Below are 15,135 nucleotides of genomic sequence, written 5' to 3' on the forward strand. Positions count from 1 at the left end.
GAGAGGGAGGGTGCCCTGGGCATCTCCTGGGCGTGGAGGAGGGGTCGCCGGGGCGTGTGGGGGGGGGAGGTGGTGGTGGATGTCCTGCCTTGTGCAAGGGGTGGGACTAGATGACCCTGGTGGTCCCTCCCAACACTGTGATTCCATGACCTTAAGGGGATGGGGAGCCTTGGGCATCTTCTGGGCATGGAGTAGGGGTCGCCGGGGCATGTGGGGGGAGGTGCTTGTTCATGTCCTGCCTTGTGCAAGGGGGTGGGACTGGATGACCTGGGGGTCCCTCCCTACACTGCAATTCCATGACCTTAAGGGGATGGGGAGCAGGAGGGCACCTTGGGCATCTCCTGGGCGTGGAGGAGGGGTCGCTGGGGGTGTTGGGGGGGGAGGTGGTGGTGGATTTCCTGCCTTGTGCAAGGGGTGGGACTAGATGACCCTGGTGGGCCCTCCCGACACTGTGATTCCATGACCTTAAGAGGATGGGGAGCCTTGGGCATCTTCTGGGCATGGAGTAGGGGTCACCGGGGCATGTGGGGGGAGGTGCTTGGCCATGTCCTGCCTTGTGCAAGGGGGCGGGACTGGATGACCTGGGGGTCCCTCCCTACACTGCAATTCCATGACCTTAAGGGGATGGGGAGCGGGAGGGCACCTTGGGCATCTCCTGGGCATGGAGGAGGGGTCGCCAGGGCGTGTGGGGGGGAGGTGCTTGTGCATGTCCTGCCTTGTGCAAGGGGTGGGACTAGATGACCCTGATGGACCCTCCCAACGCTGCAATTCGATGACCTTAAGGGGATGGGGAGCGGGAGGGCGTCGTGGGCATCTCCTGGGCGTGGAGGAGGGGTCGCTGGGGGTGTTGGGGGGGAGGTGGTTGTGGATTTCCTGCCTTGTGCAAGGGGTGGGACTAGATGACCCTGGTGGGCCCTCCCAACACTGTGATTCCATGACCTTACGGGGATAATGAGAGGGAGGGCGTCTTGGGCATCTTCTGGGCATGAAGGAGGGGTCGCTGGGGGTGTTGTGGGGGAGGTAGTTGTGGATTTCCTGCCTTGTGCAGGGGGATGGACTAGATGGCCCAGGTGGTCCCTCCCAACACTGTGATTCTATGACCTTAGGCAGATTATCAGAGGGAGGGCATCTTGGCCACCTTCTGGGCGTGGAGGAGGGGTCACTGGAGGTGTGGGGTGGAGCTGAGTTTCCTGCATTGTGCAGGGGGTTAGACTAGATGATAACAGACTAGATGTTATCCTGGTATAACAGCAAGAGAGAGAGCACGCCAGTGAACGGATGAATATAGGATCTCACCAAAGCCCTGAAGGCTGTATGGATGTGGCGATTCTGACCTGGTACTTTCTAAAAGCAGAGGTACCAAGTGCCATTGGGTGCAATACCCTTAGAATACACTGTGCAGCCTGTGAATGCGTTATCTTAACCATTCACTGTGAGATTATGCCATGATTTGGAACCACCGCTGCAAACGTCCCTGAGGGGACTTTGACATAAAACACGCCAGGGCAGTTCAGACAACTTGTTTGTCACCTGTGATCCCAACTGAAAAATAAATAGGTGGTCAAATGCAGGATGGTTACGGGATGAGATCATAATTTGCTCTCCAGAGAGCACAGACAGGTTGACCTAAGCTCTTAAGCATGCTTGTGATGAAGAATGGATGCTGTGTTTTGATTTTGTTCTTTGAAGAACGGGCATCCTCTGACCTTTCACACAATTCCCAATCTGGGTGCTTTTTCTTTTCGCCGTCAAGTCACAGCTGACTTATGGCGACCCCTGGTGCCTCCGTATCACACGGCTGGTGTTCCTTGGAGGTCTTCCATCCAAATGCTAGCCGGGGTCGAGGCTGAGAGTGCGTGACTGGCCCAAGGCCACCCAGCAAGCTTCCTTGGCGCCAGTGGGGATTCGAACCTGGGTTTCCCAGGTCCTAGTCCGACACGTTAACCACTACACCATGTTGGCTCTTGGATGCTATTTAGGCACTGTTTACTGGTCCTAAAAGCTGCAAAACAGACAACCACTTAGGCAAAACAGCCAGTGAAAATATCCCACCTTGTAGGTCCAAAGGTTAGGACGCAGAGTGCCTTCCCTGTAAGGAACAGCTAACATTTGGGACTTTTTCGTTTCGGGGAAAGGCAAAGAGATGTCACACCTTCTGTCAGGGGGTGAAACAAACTTTTTTTTTCTCCTTCTCACATGATAAATTTATTGGCAATACATCTGCACAGCCGATCAAATCTCCAATAGTCAATAAGAATCCCTGCTGGACAAAAGCCCTACCAGGCCCCGCCTGCTTCCTAAAAAACACTTTGCGGGTGCCAGAAAAGGGGTCAGTAGGTGCCACAGCACCCACGGGTACCACATTGGAGAGCACTAAGAGATCCATTACCACAGGTTCTGAGTGCATTTTAAGGGCACTATGCACTCACCCGGGGCTCTAATGCACATCAGGGCTGTACGGCGGGAGTAGAGGGGATTAATCCTTTTAACCCTGCATGCTTTCGGACGCCTCTCTTTCATACCCATCCTTTGAAAAGCAAAAAGAATCGTCCAAGACACGATAGCAAGACATGCAATATTATACAGCATTAATCTTTTTAAAAACTGTTTTTTAAATGGTCCGTAATCACCCTCAGTCTTCTTATTGCAACGGACCTTGTGCGGGTCTTTTTAGCAGCAGTCTTATTTGTCGGTCGATAATAAGACACAGTAAAAACATATTATCATTCAGCGCACACACAGCAGACGCTGGCTGCGGTCCCCCCCCCCCCCCCGCTTCCCTCATCCACCTTTCTGATAAACAACCTTGATTTCAGATGCAGGAACTGACTGGTCTACGCAACTCTACTGAACGTTTGACGTCGGAGGACGCACCAGACGGTTTTCAGAAGCAGTGCCGAGACAGCAGACAGATCCTGGAAACCATCTGTTGCCTCATGCAAAAAGGGTACATACAGCATCGCCGAAGGGATTAATCTTCACCCCAGCCGAAGACGAGGGTGGGGTGAGCCAAGCGTTTCCCCGAGCGATTGAACTGTTTGAAGAAGGGTAGAAATATAGGGAGAGGTCCGTTTCCAACTGTGGGAATACTCAGTGAAGCTTTTTAAGGCGCTACCTTTGAAGACGGTCCAGTTGGTTCAAAATACAGCAGCAAAATTATTTGCAGGCCTGGGTTCTAGTGGACTACACTTCACCATCTCTCAGTTCTGCTGATGTGTTTCTGGTTTATTGGAGCACTATGGTGGCAGGAGACCCAGGCCCTGTAAGACTGAGATAGTCCACCAGGCCTAACCCTTCTCCTTACGGTTGCCAACCTCAAGGTGGCTGAAGCAAAGTTGCACAAGTACTAATATAGACAAGCTGAGATAAAAATAGTACAAGGCTCTCAAGTAACTGCAAAAACATATATTGGCAAGTGAGACAATGAACATGCAAACACGTATCAAGGAAACTAGGCAAAGATGCAAAGAACGGATAGACTACAAAACAGTGGTGGTCAAAACTACACGAGTGTCAACGAACTGCTATATACAAAAACCAACAGTAATCAATATGAAAGAACTCTGGTATGGTCTAAAAGACTCAAAAAAGTTTATATCTCTTAGTTCCCACAGGAGGCGGGAAGAGTAACAGACGCCGGGAGGAGGAACGCCATCCGGATGCTTGTGTTTTCACCGCCGCCAGGGCGGCTTCTTCAGCTCTCCGTTTGCAAGGAATCAAGGCTCCTTCTTAGATATATGAAAATATCATTAATACTCAGCTAATAACTTCTTGCGCCCAACAGGCTGCTCTGCTCAAAATGCCGGTGGGAAAGAGGGACCTGGCAATCCTTTTCCCTTCCCCCCTTCTTTCCCTTTTCCTCTTTCCTCCCGTCTCGATGGCTTTCCCTATTATTATTATTATTGTTAGTTTTATAGGGGCACTGTCTTGAATGTTAACATTTGGTAAGGTTTTTAAATGTCTGTACAGGGTGTATATTTCAAGGGTTGTCAGCCATCCTGAGCCTGATTTTGGTCGGGAAAGAGCAGGGTAAAAATCAAACAATGACAATCACCAAAAATTAAGAGTGCTGGCTATTATTCCAAAGCAAGTTTCCCTGGATATCAGCAAGAAGGTATGAAACCGATCTTAGTAAGATTTTGCTCAAGCGAGTTTTCTCCCCATGGTGTTGTAGAAGAGTTCTTGGCAAAGAAGTTCTGGCCACAGTGCAAAATGGTATATTTGAAGAAAACGCTGCTTTTGTTTGGATTCGATCATTGTATGTTTTCAGGTTATTCTTTTAGGAAGGAGAGAGGATTTCCTGAATGGTATAAAAGCAATTGGCAGTTCAATAAAACCATCCATGCAATTTCATCTTTGTTTGGCAGATAGTAAATCATTTGTAACTGCGCTTGTACAAACATCTGAAGCTAAACACACCGGACCATCTTGTGGCTCCCTGGAACTACTGATTGTGCTTTCAATTGGGGACAAAACGGGTATTATGGTCTCTTCAACCTTCTGAATGAATGTGCTATCAAGCTTGATCTGTTGGTATACGTTTAGAGTCATACTTCCAGCCCCACGTACTGTCTCACCATGAAGCTACAAAATTCCCATTGCACATCTGCTACTGTCTCACCATGAAGCTACAAAATTCCCATTGCACATCTGCTACAAAGCCCTTGTGCTGACCACCAACAAAAATTACTACTCTGCCACACGTCCTGAGATCCCTATTTCTTCCATCCTGGAATGCAAGTCTATGTACATATGTTCCTAGGCGGTTTCCCAAGTCAAGCACTGAACAGACCTCACCTGCTTAGTTTAACTATGCCCCGAGGGTGGAGTGCCTATTAAACAGGAGCAATTTTTAGGTTGCTTTCTCAGCCTCGTTTGCATAGACGCGTGGCTCAAAATAACTATTTTAATCTCATTTGCCATCGCACATTCAAGCCATTACAAGAAAATTGTATTTGGACTTCCCTCAGCTCTCCTGGAAGGCAGGTATCTCCGTACTCCCTTTCACCAACGACTATACCCGTGCAAAACAGAGAAAGTGGAAACAATAGGATGTGTTCTGCCGCGATGTCCCTTCTACAACGACATAAGATCGCAGGACATTCTCCCCATATTGTCATCCTTTCCTGGGAGATCGGAAGAAGCTAAAGTTTCCCTTCTCTCAGCAGACTCCTCTTGGGAGATAACCACTCAAGTAGTCAAATTCTGCCTCCGGTCTCGTGGGATTTGTAAACGGCTGGTTGAAAACCCTTCCTCATAGAAGATCTTTCCTCCTCTTTTTCAAACCATCCTTTCCAGAATCATCAACTCTATTTTATTTTATTTTATGATTTTAACCTAACTTTGATTTTTATTCAGAGCTGATAACTGTATCGAAATAAAACTTGATTGATATTTGGACTTTCTGAAATGGATTCTCTGTGGTTTTTTTAAGCTGCTACTGGTGGGAAACAGAAACCTGAAGAACCCAGGAGAGCTGTATATGCAGCAATGACTCCCTAGCTTAGATATCTTGGATTGCACAATCCTGGACTCTTTATGACTTGTCATAAACTCCAAGAAAGGCCAAAAATAAAACTATATATATATATACACGTACTCCGCTTTAATTTTGCACATTTATCTCACGGAAGGGTTTTCAGCTTAGGGATCTGTGCGGATCTGAACAGTTCTATTTCGTCCCCCCCCCCCCACAAAATTTTTTGCATTTGACCTTAAAAAGGGAGCATTATAATGTTCAGTAAATAGCCTGTTTGTTTTCATACAGAAGCAATTTGTAACCTCAGCGCCCCCCCCTTTCAAAAGAACAATTTGTTTTATACTATAAGATTTAGTGTCGGAGACTTAGAAATGGAATTGTTTTATGAGCGTAGAGCAATCACTCTAGGGCATGTTTATTTATGCTGCAAATACATATTCCCCCCCCCCATTCATATCCTGCCTTCCTTTTACTAGAAATTAAATACTTAAAAGAAGCATTTTGAGAAGAATGGTGTGGGAGAGGACACAAGGAATTAAAAAAATCAAATTCTTTCAATTCCAGAGGGGTAAACTCAGTTTATTGCAGTTAACACAATAAAAACAAAAGTCTCCTGGCTACTTAGAGAAATAACAGTTCATTGCGATATAAGCTTTTTTGCGATATAAGCTTTTGAAGAAGAAGAGTGGGTTTTTTTACTCCACTTTTCTGTACCTTAAGGAGCCTCAAAGCAGCTTACCATCACCTGCCCTTCCCCCCACCACAACAGGCACCTTGTGAGGTAGGTGGGGCTGAGAGTGTTCGGTGAAAACTGTGACTGGCACAAGGCCACCCAGCAGGCTGCATGTGGAGGAGTGGGGAATCGAACCTGATTCTCCAGATTAGAGTTGAGTAATCTGGTATTTCCTTTAACTTGAAGCTAAGAATCTGTTCCTGGTTAAGATGTGACCGTTCCTATGCAAGTTGTTCAGTTTCTTGGGATTTTTTTTTATTGTGGATAGCATATATATAAGTGAACATAAACATCCAAAGACTATGACAGGCCAAAAAAAGTTTGTACTGACTTTTTTTTTAGACTTTATTTGTATTTTTATTCCAGGAGGAAAGTTGTGGTCACATCTCATGTGACTGATCAGGCATGAGAGATCTACGCATGGCTTTCTCTTTGTTCTACTGCATTGCACAGCATTAGAGTTGGGAATTTGTGGATATTGACATCCTCATCTCGCAACTAAATGTGGCTTGGAACAGACTGGTCTAAGGACCATGTTTAAAATGTCAAAGTTTTAAGCTGCTAACTGAGCAATAATGACAACAACGTGTTTACTATATGGACAGAGATGCATTTTATCTCAAATCAAATGAAAACAAGAAGTGAGCTACAAATCGGATGCCGAAATAAATTCAATTTAGCCTGATGTAATTGCTTATTTGATTCTCAGATATGGCAGGCTGTTACAAAGCAAATTGACATTCTGTCGCTTCTGTTTCAGTAAGCTTCATGCGAACAAGTTGCCTTCTAGGTGCTTCCTGAATGGAAAGCTACTTGATCTTCATCCTGAGAAAATTAGTGTTAAATTTGTCTGAAAAATTGTTATCCAAAGCATTACACGTTTTCAGACTGTTGGTTAGACTGCACGGGGAGAGATAGAGAGACGGGCTTCCTTTGTGAGCCAGCACTGACACAAATAGAGGCTGAAAGTCATACCAGCTTCTTCACTCAATTTTTAAAAATAATAATTTTTAAAGCGGAAAAAGTAGTTTCTATAACTATTTTCAGAGGGTGGTCTTCAAGGAAACCAGTTGCAGAGGTCAAACACCAAACATTCAAATGCACAAAACATTTCCAGTCTTTTTAGTTATTGGGAAAAAGCATATTACCACCTCCCCAGAGACCTGCTCAACTGAAACACAACAAAACCTAACAAGCCAAGGCATAAGAACAGCATTAAAACAAACAATTAAGAAGCCTAAAATGTTATTAGCTTGGGCCAGAAGCAAGCCACAAAACAGTTTTAAAAACAAGACGGAGCCATTCGGGTAAAATCCTGTGCAAAGAGAAATGTTTTAGCCCGGTGCCTAAAGGTAGGCACCAGGTGAGCCTCAAGGGAGAGGGCATTCCAAAAGGAAGGGACCACCACTCAAAAAGACAAAAAGTAGTGACTACTGGAGAATTACTCAACTTTTAAGGTGGACAATGAGGAATTTGTTCAAGATCTTCTATTCCTTGGCTCCAACACCAACCAAAAGGGAGACTACAGCCAAGAAATCAGAAGGAGATTGAGACTGCGAAGAGCAGCCATGAAGGAGCTAGAAAATATTTCTTAAGTGACAAGATTCGTCACTAGCAACCAAGATCAAGTTAATTCACGCCACAATGAACACATGAAGCTGCCTAATACTGAACCAGACCCTTGGTCCATCGAAGTCAGCATTGTCTACTCAGACCGGCAGCAGCTCTCCAGGGTCTCAGGCAGAGGTCTTTCACATCACCTACTTGCCTGGTCCCTTTAACTGGAGATGCTGGAGATTGAACCTGGGACCCTCTGCACGCCAAGCAGATACTCTACCACTGAGCCACTGCCCCTCCCACAATGTTCCCTATTACTATGTATGAGTGTGAAAGCCGGACTATAAAAACAGCTGACAGGAAGAAAGTTGACTCCTTTGAAACGCGGTGTTGGAAGCAAGTGTTACGGATACTGTGTGGACCGCCAAAATGATAAGTAAGTGGGTTCTAGATCAATTCAAGCCTGAACTGTCCCTAGAAGCTAAAATGACTAAACTGAGGCTGTCATAATTTGGTCACATTATGAGAAACCATGAGTCACTGGAAAAGACAGTCATGCTAGGAAAACTTAAATGCAGCAGGAAAAGAGGAAGACCCAACAAGAGATGGATGGACTCAATAAAGGAAGCCACAGCCCTCAGTTTGCAAGACCTGAGCAAGGCTGTCAAAGATAGGACGTTTTGGAGGACATTGATTCATAGGGTCGCCATGAGTCAGAAGAGACTTGACGTTATTTAATACACGCATGTTTATGAACATTTAAATGCCTCACTTTATTGCCCACAGTCGCGCAGCAGAAGAACAGCCAAGAACCCATCCTTCACTAGCATTGAAGGGGCATCTTTGTTTAGTACCGTATGCAATTTAAGAAGATATTCAATGGGAAGCAAACACACAAAAAAAAATCCCTAAAACAAAATACTGGTACCTATGACCATATACAGACATCAGTAACAAGGGAAATTGTTTAGCCTTTTGTATCAGTATTTGAGAACCCCACCCCAATTCAAACATTTTGCCTTTTTCTTTAGTTTTGAAGGATTGCCAAAAAGGACTTACCATGTCAACTGCAAGATCCATTTCAACTCCTCTCTCCTGAAAAAGGCTGCAATGGTCCTTTTATGCATCATCATATACTATTGGTCAAATTTTATGAATCATCATATACTATTAAAATGTATTATGAACAGTTGAACTCAGCTGTACAAGAAAAGTACAGTACTTATATAACCTCACAAGGATCTCAAAATTTAATACAGCGCTTACTAATATAGGTTTGCAGAGCAAGGGTTACATATATAGGAACATACATGGAGATGCATCATACCAAGTAATACTACTGGTCCACCTAGCCAGGTATTGTTTGGCCAGTGCTCTCAAAAGACTTAAGCAGTGCAAAGTCTTTCCAACCTAGGGTTGCCAACCACCAGGCACTAGATGGAAATCGCCTGCTATTACAACTGATCTCCAGCCGATAGAGATCAGTTCACCTGGAGAAAATGGCCACTTTGGCAATTGGACTCTATGGCATTGAAGTCCCGCCCCAAACCCCATCCTCCTCAAGCTCCACCCAAAAAAACCTCCCACTGGTGGCAAAGAGGAACCTGCCAACCCTATCTTTCTCCTTGGCTGCACCTAGGCACGCCCTTTAAATGCTTCCCCACGGGAAGGCCAATCCTCCCTCCCCAATCCAGCCATGTGAAGGGACAAGCCCCTGGGCCAATGGATATGTGCCTTGGAGTGATGAGCTCAGTGGCGCATCCCCCTGAACTTCTTTAAATACCTGGCTGCCCCACCCACTCTCCTTTAAGATAATCAGACCTGCTGGGAGCTGGCTGGGCCCCTTCAAGCTGGCTAACTCCTGAGTAGACTCAGCCAAGGCTGTGTTCTGCTGCAACCTGACAGGTGCCTTCCCTAGCCATGGGGGCTGCAGTCCCCTAGGGTAAGTGAAGGGGTGGAGGCATGGGCCCTGGACAGTTACTTTTCCATAGGTATAGCTTCATGAGCTGTCAGTTAATATTCCTTAATTAACTCCCACTGGTTAAAAAAAAAATCTACAAGCACAGTTTGGGGGAAAAGGGGTTGTCAAAGCTGATTTGGTTCTTGTTTGTGCTGGGACGCCTATCTGCAAAAAATCTGAGAACGAGACTGGGTTTCACCAGCTTGCTGGAGTTAATTTGAATACCCCCATGCCAGTTCTCCCCTGCGAGAAACAAACTTGTGAGTTGTTATTTTTGCACATTTATTTCTTCGCACTCCTCTCCCGTAAAAGCGTTTACATTTGGCGACGTTATTTATGCTTCAATGGTGTAAAAATGGCATGTGCGTAATAATAGCATAAAAAGAAGCCGGCAATTTATCAAGACAGCGATGAAACCAAGGCAGACCGGAACCAAGGGGTTGGACTCCACGTATCTGTTCTGCTAATGGTGCGCCTTGCCCCGACCTGGATGGCCCAGGCTAGCCTGATTGTGTCAGATCACAGAAGCTAAGTGGTGGTCTCCCATTCCTTGGATGGGAGACCACCAAGGAATACCAGAATCACTATGCAGAGGAAGAAGAAGAGTTGGTTTTTATATGCCATCTTTCTCTACCACTTAAGGGAGACTCAAACCGGCTTACAATCACCTTCCCCTCCCCACAACAGACACCCTGTGAGGAAGGTGGGGTTGAGAGAGTGTGACTTGCCCAAGGTCACCCAGCTGGTTTAATGTGTAGGAGTGGGGAAACAAATCCAGTTCACCAGATTAACCTCCGCCACTCATGTGGAGTGGGGAATCAAACCCGGTTCTCCAAATCAGAGTCCACCACTCCAAACCACCGCTCTTAACCAGTGCCGGATTTACATATAAGCTAAGCAAGCTCTAGCTTAGGGCCCCACTCTCTTGGGGCCCCCAAATTTTTTTTAAAGGAAATAATAATTATTTCACTATTAATATACATTTTCTTAATTGTATTTCAGTTCAACAATTACTTTGATAAAATACATATTTTATGTTCAAATGGCTTTAGATACCTATTAGGTCCATAAATTACCATATAGCATATATTCAACACAAAAAACAGCGACAATTTGTTGTTGACAAAGGACAGCTGGACATATAAAGGGCCCCATTACCTTCAATAGCTTAGGGCCTCATCAAACCTAAATCTGGCCCTGCTCTTAACCACTACACCACGCTGGCAAACCACCACGGTCAGTCTCTTGCTTTGAAAACCCTACTAGGTTGCCATAAATCGGCTGCAACTTGACAGCGCTTTGGCATCCAAGGAAGGCGCCATCATTAGTAGAACATATCTGTGAGTTAGCAGATGAAACGGAAACCAAGATGGCCACACTGATTTGTCCTTTCAAAAATATAATTCTGTTCCCATAGGTAGGGTTGCCAACTGCCAGGTAGTAGCAGGAGATCTCCTGTTAATTCAACTGATCTCCAGCCGATAGAAATCAGTTCACCTGGAGAAAAGGGGCTCTATGGCACTGAAGCCCCTCCCCTCCCCAAACCCCGCCAGTGGCAAAGAGGGACCTGGCAACCCTATCTCAGGTGAATTGATCTCTACCGGCTGGAGATCAGTTATAATAGCAGGAGATCTCCAGCTAGTACCTGGAGGTTGGCAACCCTAATCATGGGGGAGGAAAGCATTACAATACTCCTGCTTTACTGCTGGGTCCTTAATCACCCCCCCCCCCACACACACACACACATACACACACCAGCAGCTGCTTTCAAATAATGTTAAAGGCATCAAGATATGTGATCGTGGATCTTCTGCATCCCAGCCAGCTGACCTTTGAGGAGTCAATATATTGTAGAACAGCTTTCAAGTGTTGTTTACAAGCACACCAGTATTTAATCCTGCGATGTATTTTAAAAGCTTGCTTGCATTCTCCCCCCCCCCCCCACACACACTTTCTATCTAGCACCGTATATGTCAAAAGCTTTTCAATGCAGGTTTCTGAATCTGAAATACATTACTTTTGGTGCTGCTTGTTAAAACATGCACCATTTCAGCGAATGTACATTAATTGACTTGCCAAGGGAAACAGTACTCAAAATCTGTCATCCAGCTGCATGGCTTGATTATAGAATTAAAATGCCTGGTGTTGAAATTAGGAAATTTCCACTGTGTCTTCTCTGCAAATGAGAAGCTTACGTTCTTATACTGAAAACTGCATGCACTTGCTTGACTTAACGTTTGCTCCAGACTGTTGGTCTACGCTAACCTTCCTGGAATGCAAGATGGGAGCTACAGCAGCCTTCAACAAATCCCAGGCACCAGGTCACCACGGCACTTAGAAATTGCATTGTGGCGCCTAGTGTCTTCAGCAACTATTTTATTGTAGTGTCTTTGAGTAGTCATCAGTAGAAGTTCAAATCTTATTCATCATTTCACATTGTAATACTTTTTGATTTATGGTACCAAATATACGTGCATCAAGTTCTTGTCATTGCTTCCTTGCATGTTATCCATACACTCCCAGTGGTGATAGATGAATTCATTTCTTAACCATTTGCTCTCTATACTGGCTCCAATATTCAGTTAAATTGAGTTTTTTTAAAGTGACAACAAAGTTAAATTAGGGTTAGAGGTTAGCTTTTTGTTGAGATGGGGACAACCAGGTTTACCCCAGATTTATTTATATGCCACATTATATATTACTTATTTTTATACTACATATACATTTATATACTACAACTTTTCTATGCTCGCTTTAATAAAATAACAAGAAATCTAATTTTAAGAGGAAGTGTTTTAGTACCATGTGACTTCTGGGTGTCAGGTCAGCCGGCCCTCCACCAAAAGGATCTCATAGACCTTCCAGACTATTCAGAATGGCTTCAGAGGTTTAAATATCCCCTACTTCGTTCCAAGGTAGCGAAGAAAGGGAGGAGGGAATAACAGGAGAAAGGATGCCTGAGGTCATGGAATGGTACACTGCCTTAGTGGTTATAAATGTGGGACAGAAGTTAAAACTCCTTCGTGACACCCAACAGTTAAATGCCATCTGTATTCAGAGATTTTTCACATTTGGTTGTTCCCATCAGGTAAATTTAGCGGGGGTGAAATGGCGGTGCTCTTTGAGCAGTTGCCTCGTTTCTAAATCCCTTCGCAATAGTCTCTAAGCGAGCAGAATGCAGCAGAGATTTCTTCCCCATGCATGAAATTATTTTATTTTGACATTGCAACCAAGAAGGAAGTGACATGTAATGTTTTGTGGGGGAAATACTGAAATCTGAAACCTGACAAGAAGAAATATGATCCTGGTTTGAGAGAATGCATTGTACCGCAAAGTCCCAACAAAAGATCTTATCCTTGCTCACTGTGGTCCTGATCTGCAGAATAAGGGTAGTGTTGATGTATTCATTTGTGTGGCCGAATGTACAAGTAACTTGGTAGCCCCAATCATGCGTGCAAACTGTATTTTATACATGTGCTGGTCTATGACCGTAACAACGATAAACTAAACATGCATGCAAACATCACAAGCTCTGTTATCAGACAGTGGTTCCATTTGGGTTGAAAAGTCAAGCAAAAGAGGTTTAGAAGTCAGTGAAAATGTTTTGTTCTTAAATCCGTGATAAAACACCCGAAGATTTCTCTCTCCTCTTTTCTTCATTTAGAAACCCAAGGCACTTCAGGTAAATCTAAAAACAAATGCAGTTTCAGAATCCTAGGTGACCTCTAAGGAGCAGATAACCAAGCATGAGTGATTTCTTTAGCCAACTTAAGCGAGAGGCGCTATATGGTAGCTTCTATTCTGCATTAAGTACCTTTGGAGTTTGACAAGGTAATTGACATCCAGCGAGCAAAGGGACACACAAAGCCTTTTAACAGTGAGCATGCTAAAGTTGCTTGAAAAATAGAAATCTGGAGGGGTTTCACTCTGAATAACTTGTACCGGCATGTTGGTAGAGATGTTCGGAAGGGAACGTTTTAGAAACGACTCTTGGTTTTGCAGCGTCGGAGGATGTTACCAAAATTTTGCACACATTTATCTTTGGATTTTTTTTTTAAACCTGTTTTCTAACTGGTTTCTTCCTGAAATTCGGCAGCGCTTTTCCTGTTAAACTTGTACATTTCATCTGTGCCCAGGTAAGTTTTATTGAGAATGATTATGGAGATGGGTTACGAGGTACGCATAAAATGTAAAACTATCCCTTCTTGTTTTCCCTTCCCCCTCCTATTCCCTCTTTTAATTCTGTATTCTAAAAATCAATAAAAAATTATTTTTTTAAAAAATGAAGTCCCTCCCCAAACCCTGCCCTCCTCAGGCTCCGCCCCCAAAATCTCCCGCTGGTGGCGAAGAGGGACCTGACAACCCTAATTGTTACCCCATATTGCTTTCATGGGAGGCGGGGGTGTTGAGGCTGAGAGTGGCTGGTAAAATTCAAACCAGGGACTTCCTGATTTTTAGCTCAGGCTGCAGTCTTGGGAGTGGTTATCTTGGAGCAAGCCTGGCTGACTGCAGTTGAACTTACGCTCAAGTAGACACGCACCGGATAGCCACAGGGCTACACCAGCTCTCAGTGCAAGTCCACGTGACTTAAACATGCTCCCCTTGGGCCGCATTGGGACCCCAAGTGCATAGGAACCCGGTGAGCCTCGGATCAGGCTGAGCTCTGGCACAGCCCTTGGTCTATTCGCTTCTCCAGAGATGACCCATTGTCTTATTGCGCATAAACATCTGTATCCGATTAGAGATTTTTCCATGGAGGACGCCGCAGGCTAGCCAGGGATTCATCAAGCAAGCATTACAGAGGGGTAGTGAAACATTTTCTTAAGTGTAATGCTTCCCAAGACTTCTACTGTTGTTTTTTTGCCGTTCACAAACTGAAAATCTTCAGGTTGGAAACAGTGTGGGTGGGACGAGAACTAGGAAACTGCAAAAACAAACAGCCCCCCCCCCAAGAATCCTCTCTGCATGAAACAAGTAGATGAAATAGCACCCTTCTGTGCCCAGGTAATGGAGGTCATGCGCAGCAGAATGCGCTTCTCTCTGCACAATGGAATATTTCTCTCTGCTTGGAAAAACTGGGACGTTCTATTGATGTAGTCATTGGCATATGAATGCATCCCATGTTATGCAGGAAGGGTTCTTAGTATTCAGGCTTTTTACTTAAACGAAAGGTGAGATGGAGTCTCTGCCATTATTTTGTACCGTACATTCAGCGCTCATCTTTGCATACCCAATGTATCTTGCTGTATGTGCAAACCAAGCATACCAGCATGATAATCAAAGGGGATTTTGAATCTTACAAGCTAGGTGCTATTATGTGAAGAATCGTGGGAGGAGAGAACAAAACAGAAATCTCTCTTCCCCACCCCCCAGGCCAAAATCTCCTTTTCCAGGATTCAAGAGGAT

The 15,135-nt window shown here is 44.8% G+C and overlaps 1 protein-coding gene across 1 annotated transcript in view; it reads right to left on the bottom strand.

Annotated features, from left to right (window-relative positions):
• Positions 1-15,135, bottom strand: part of XYLT1 (xylosyltransferase 1) — a 165,266-nt gene that overhangs the window by 131,148 nt on the left and 18,983 nt on the right. The gene's annotated exons all lie outside the window — the stretch shown is intronic.

This window comes from Euleptes europaea, chromosome 21 (assembly GCF_029931775.1).
Source record: "Euleptes europaea isolate rEulEur1 chromosome 21, rEulEur1.hap1, whole genome shotgun sequence".
Lineage (NCBI taxonomy): Eukaryota > Metazoa > Chordata > Lepidosauria > Squamata > Sphaerodactylidae > Euleptes > Euleptes europaea.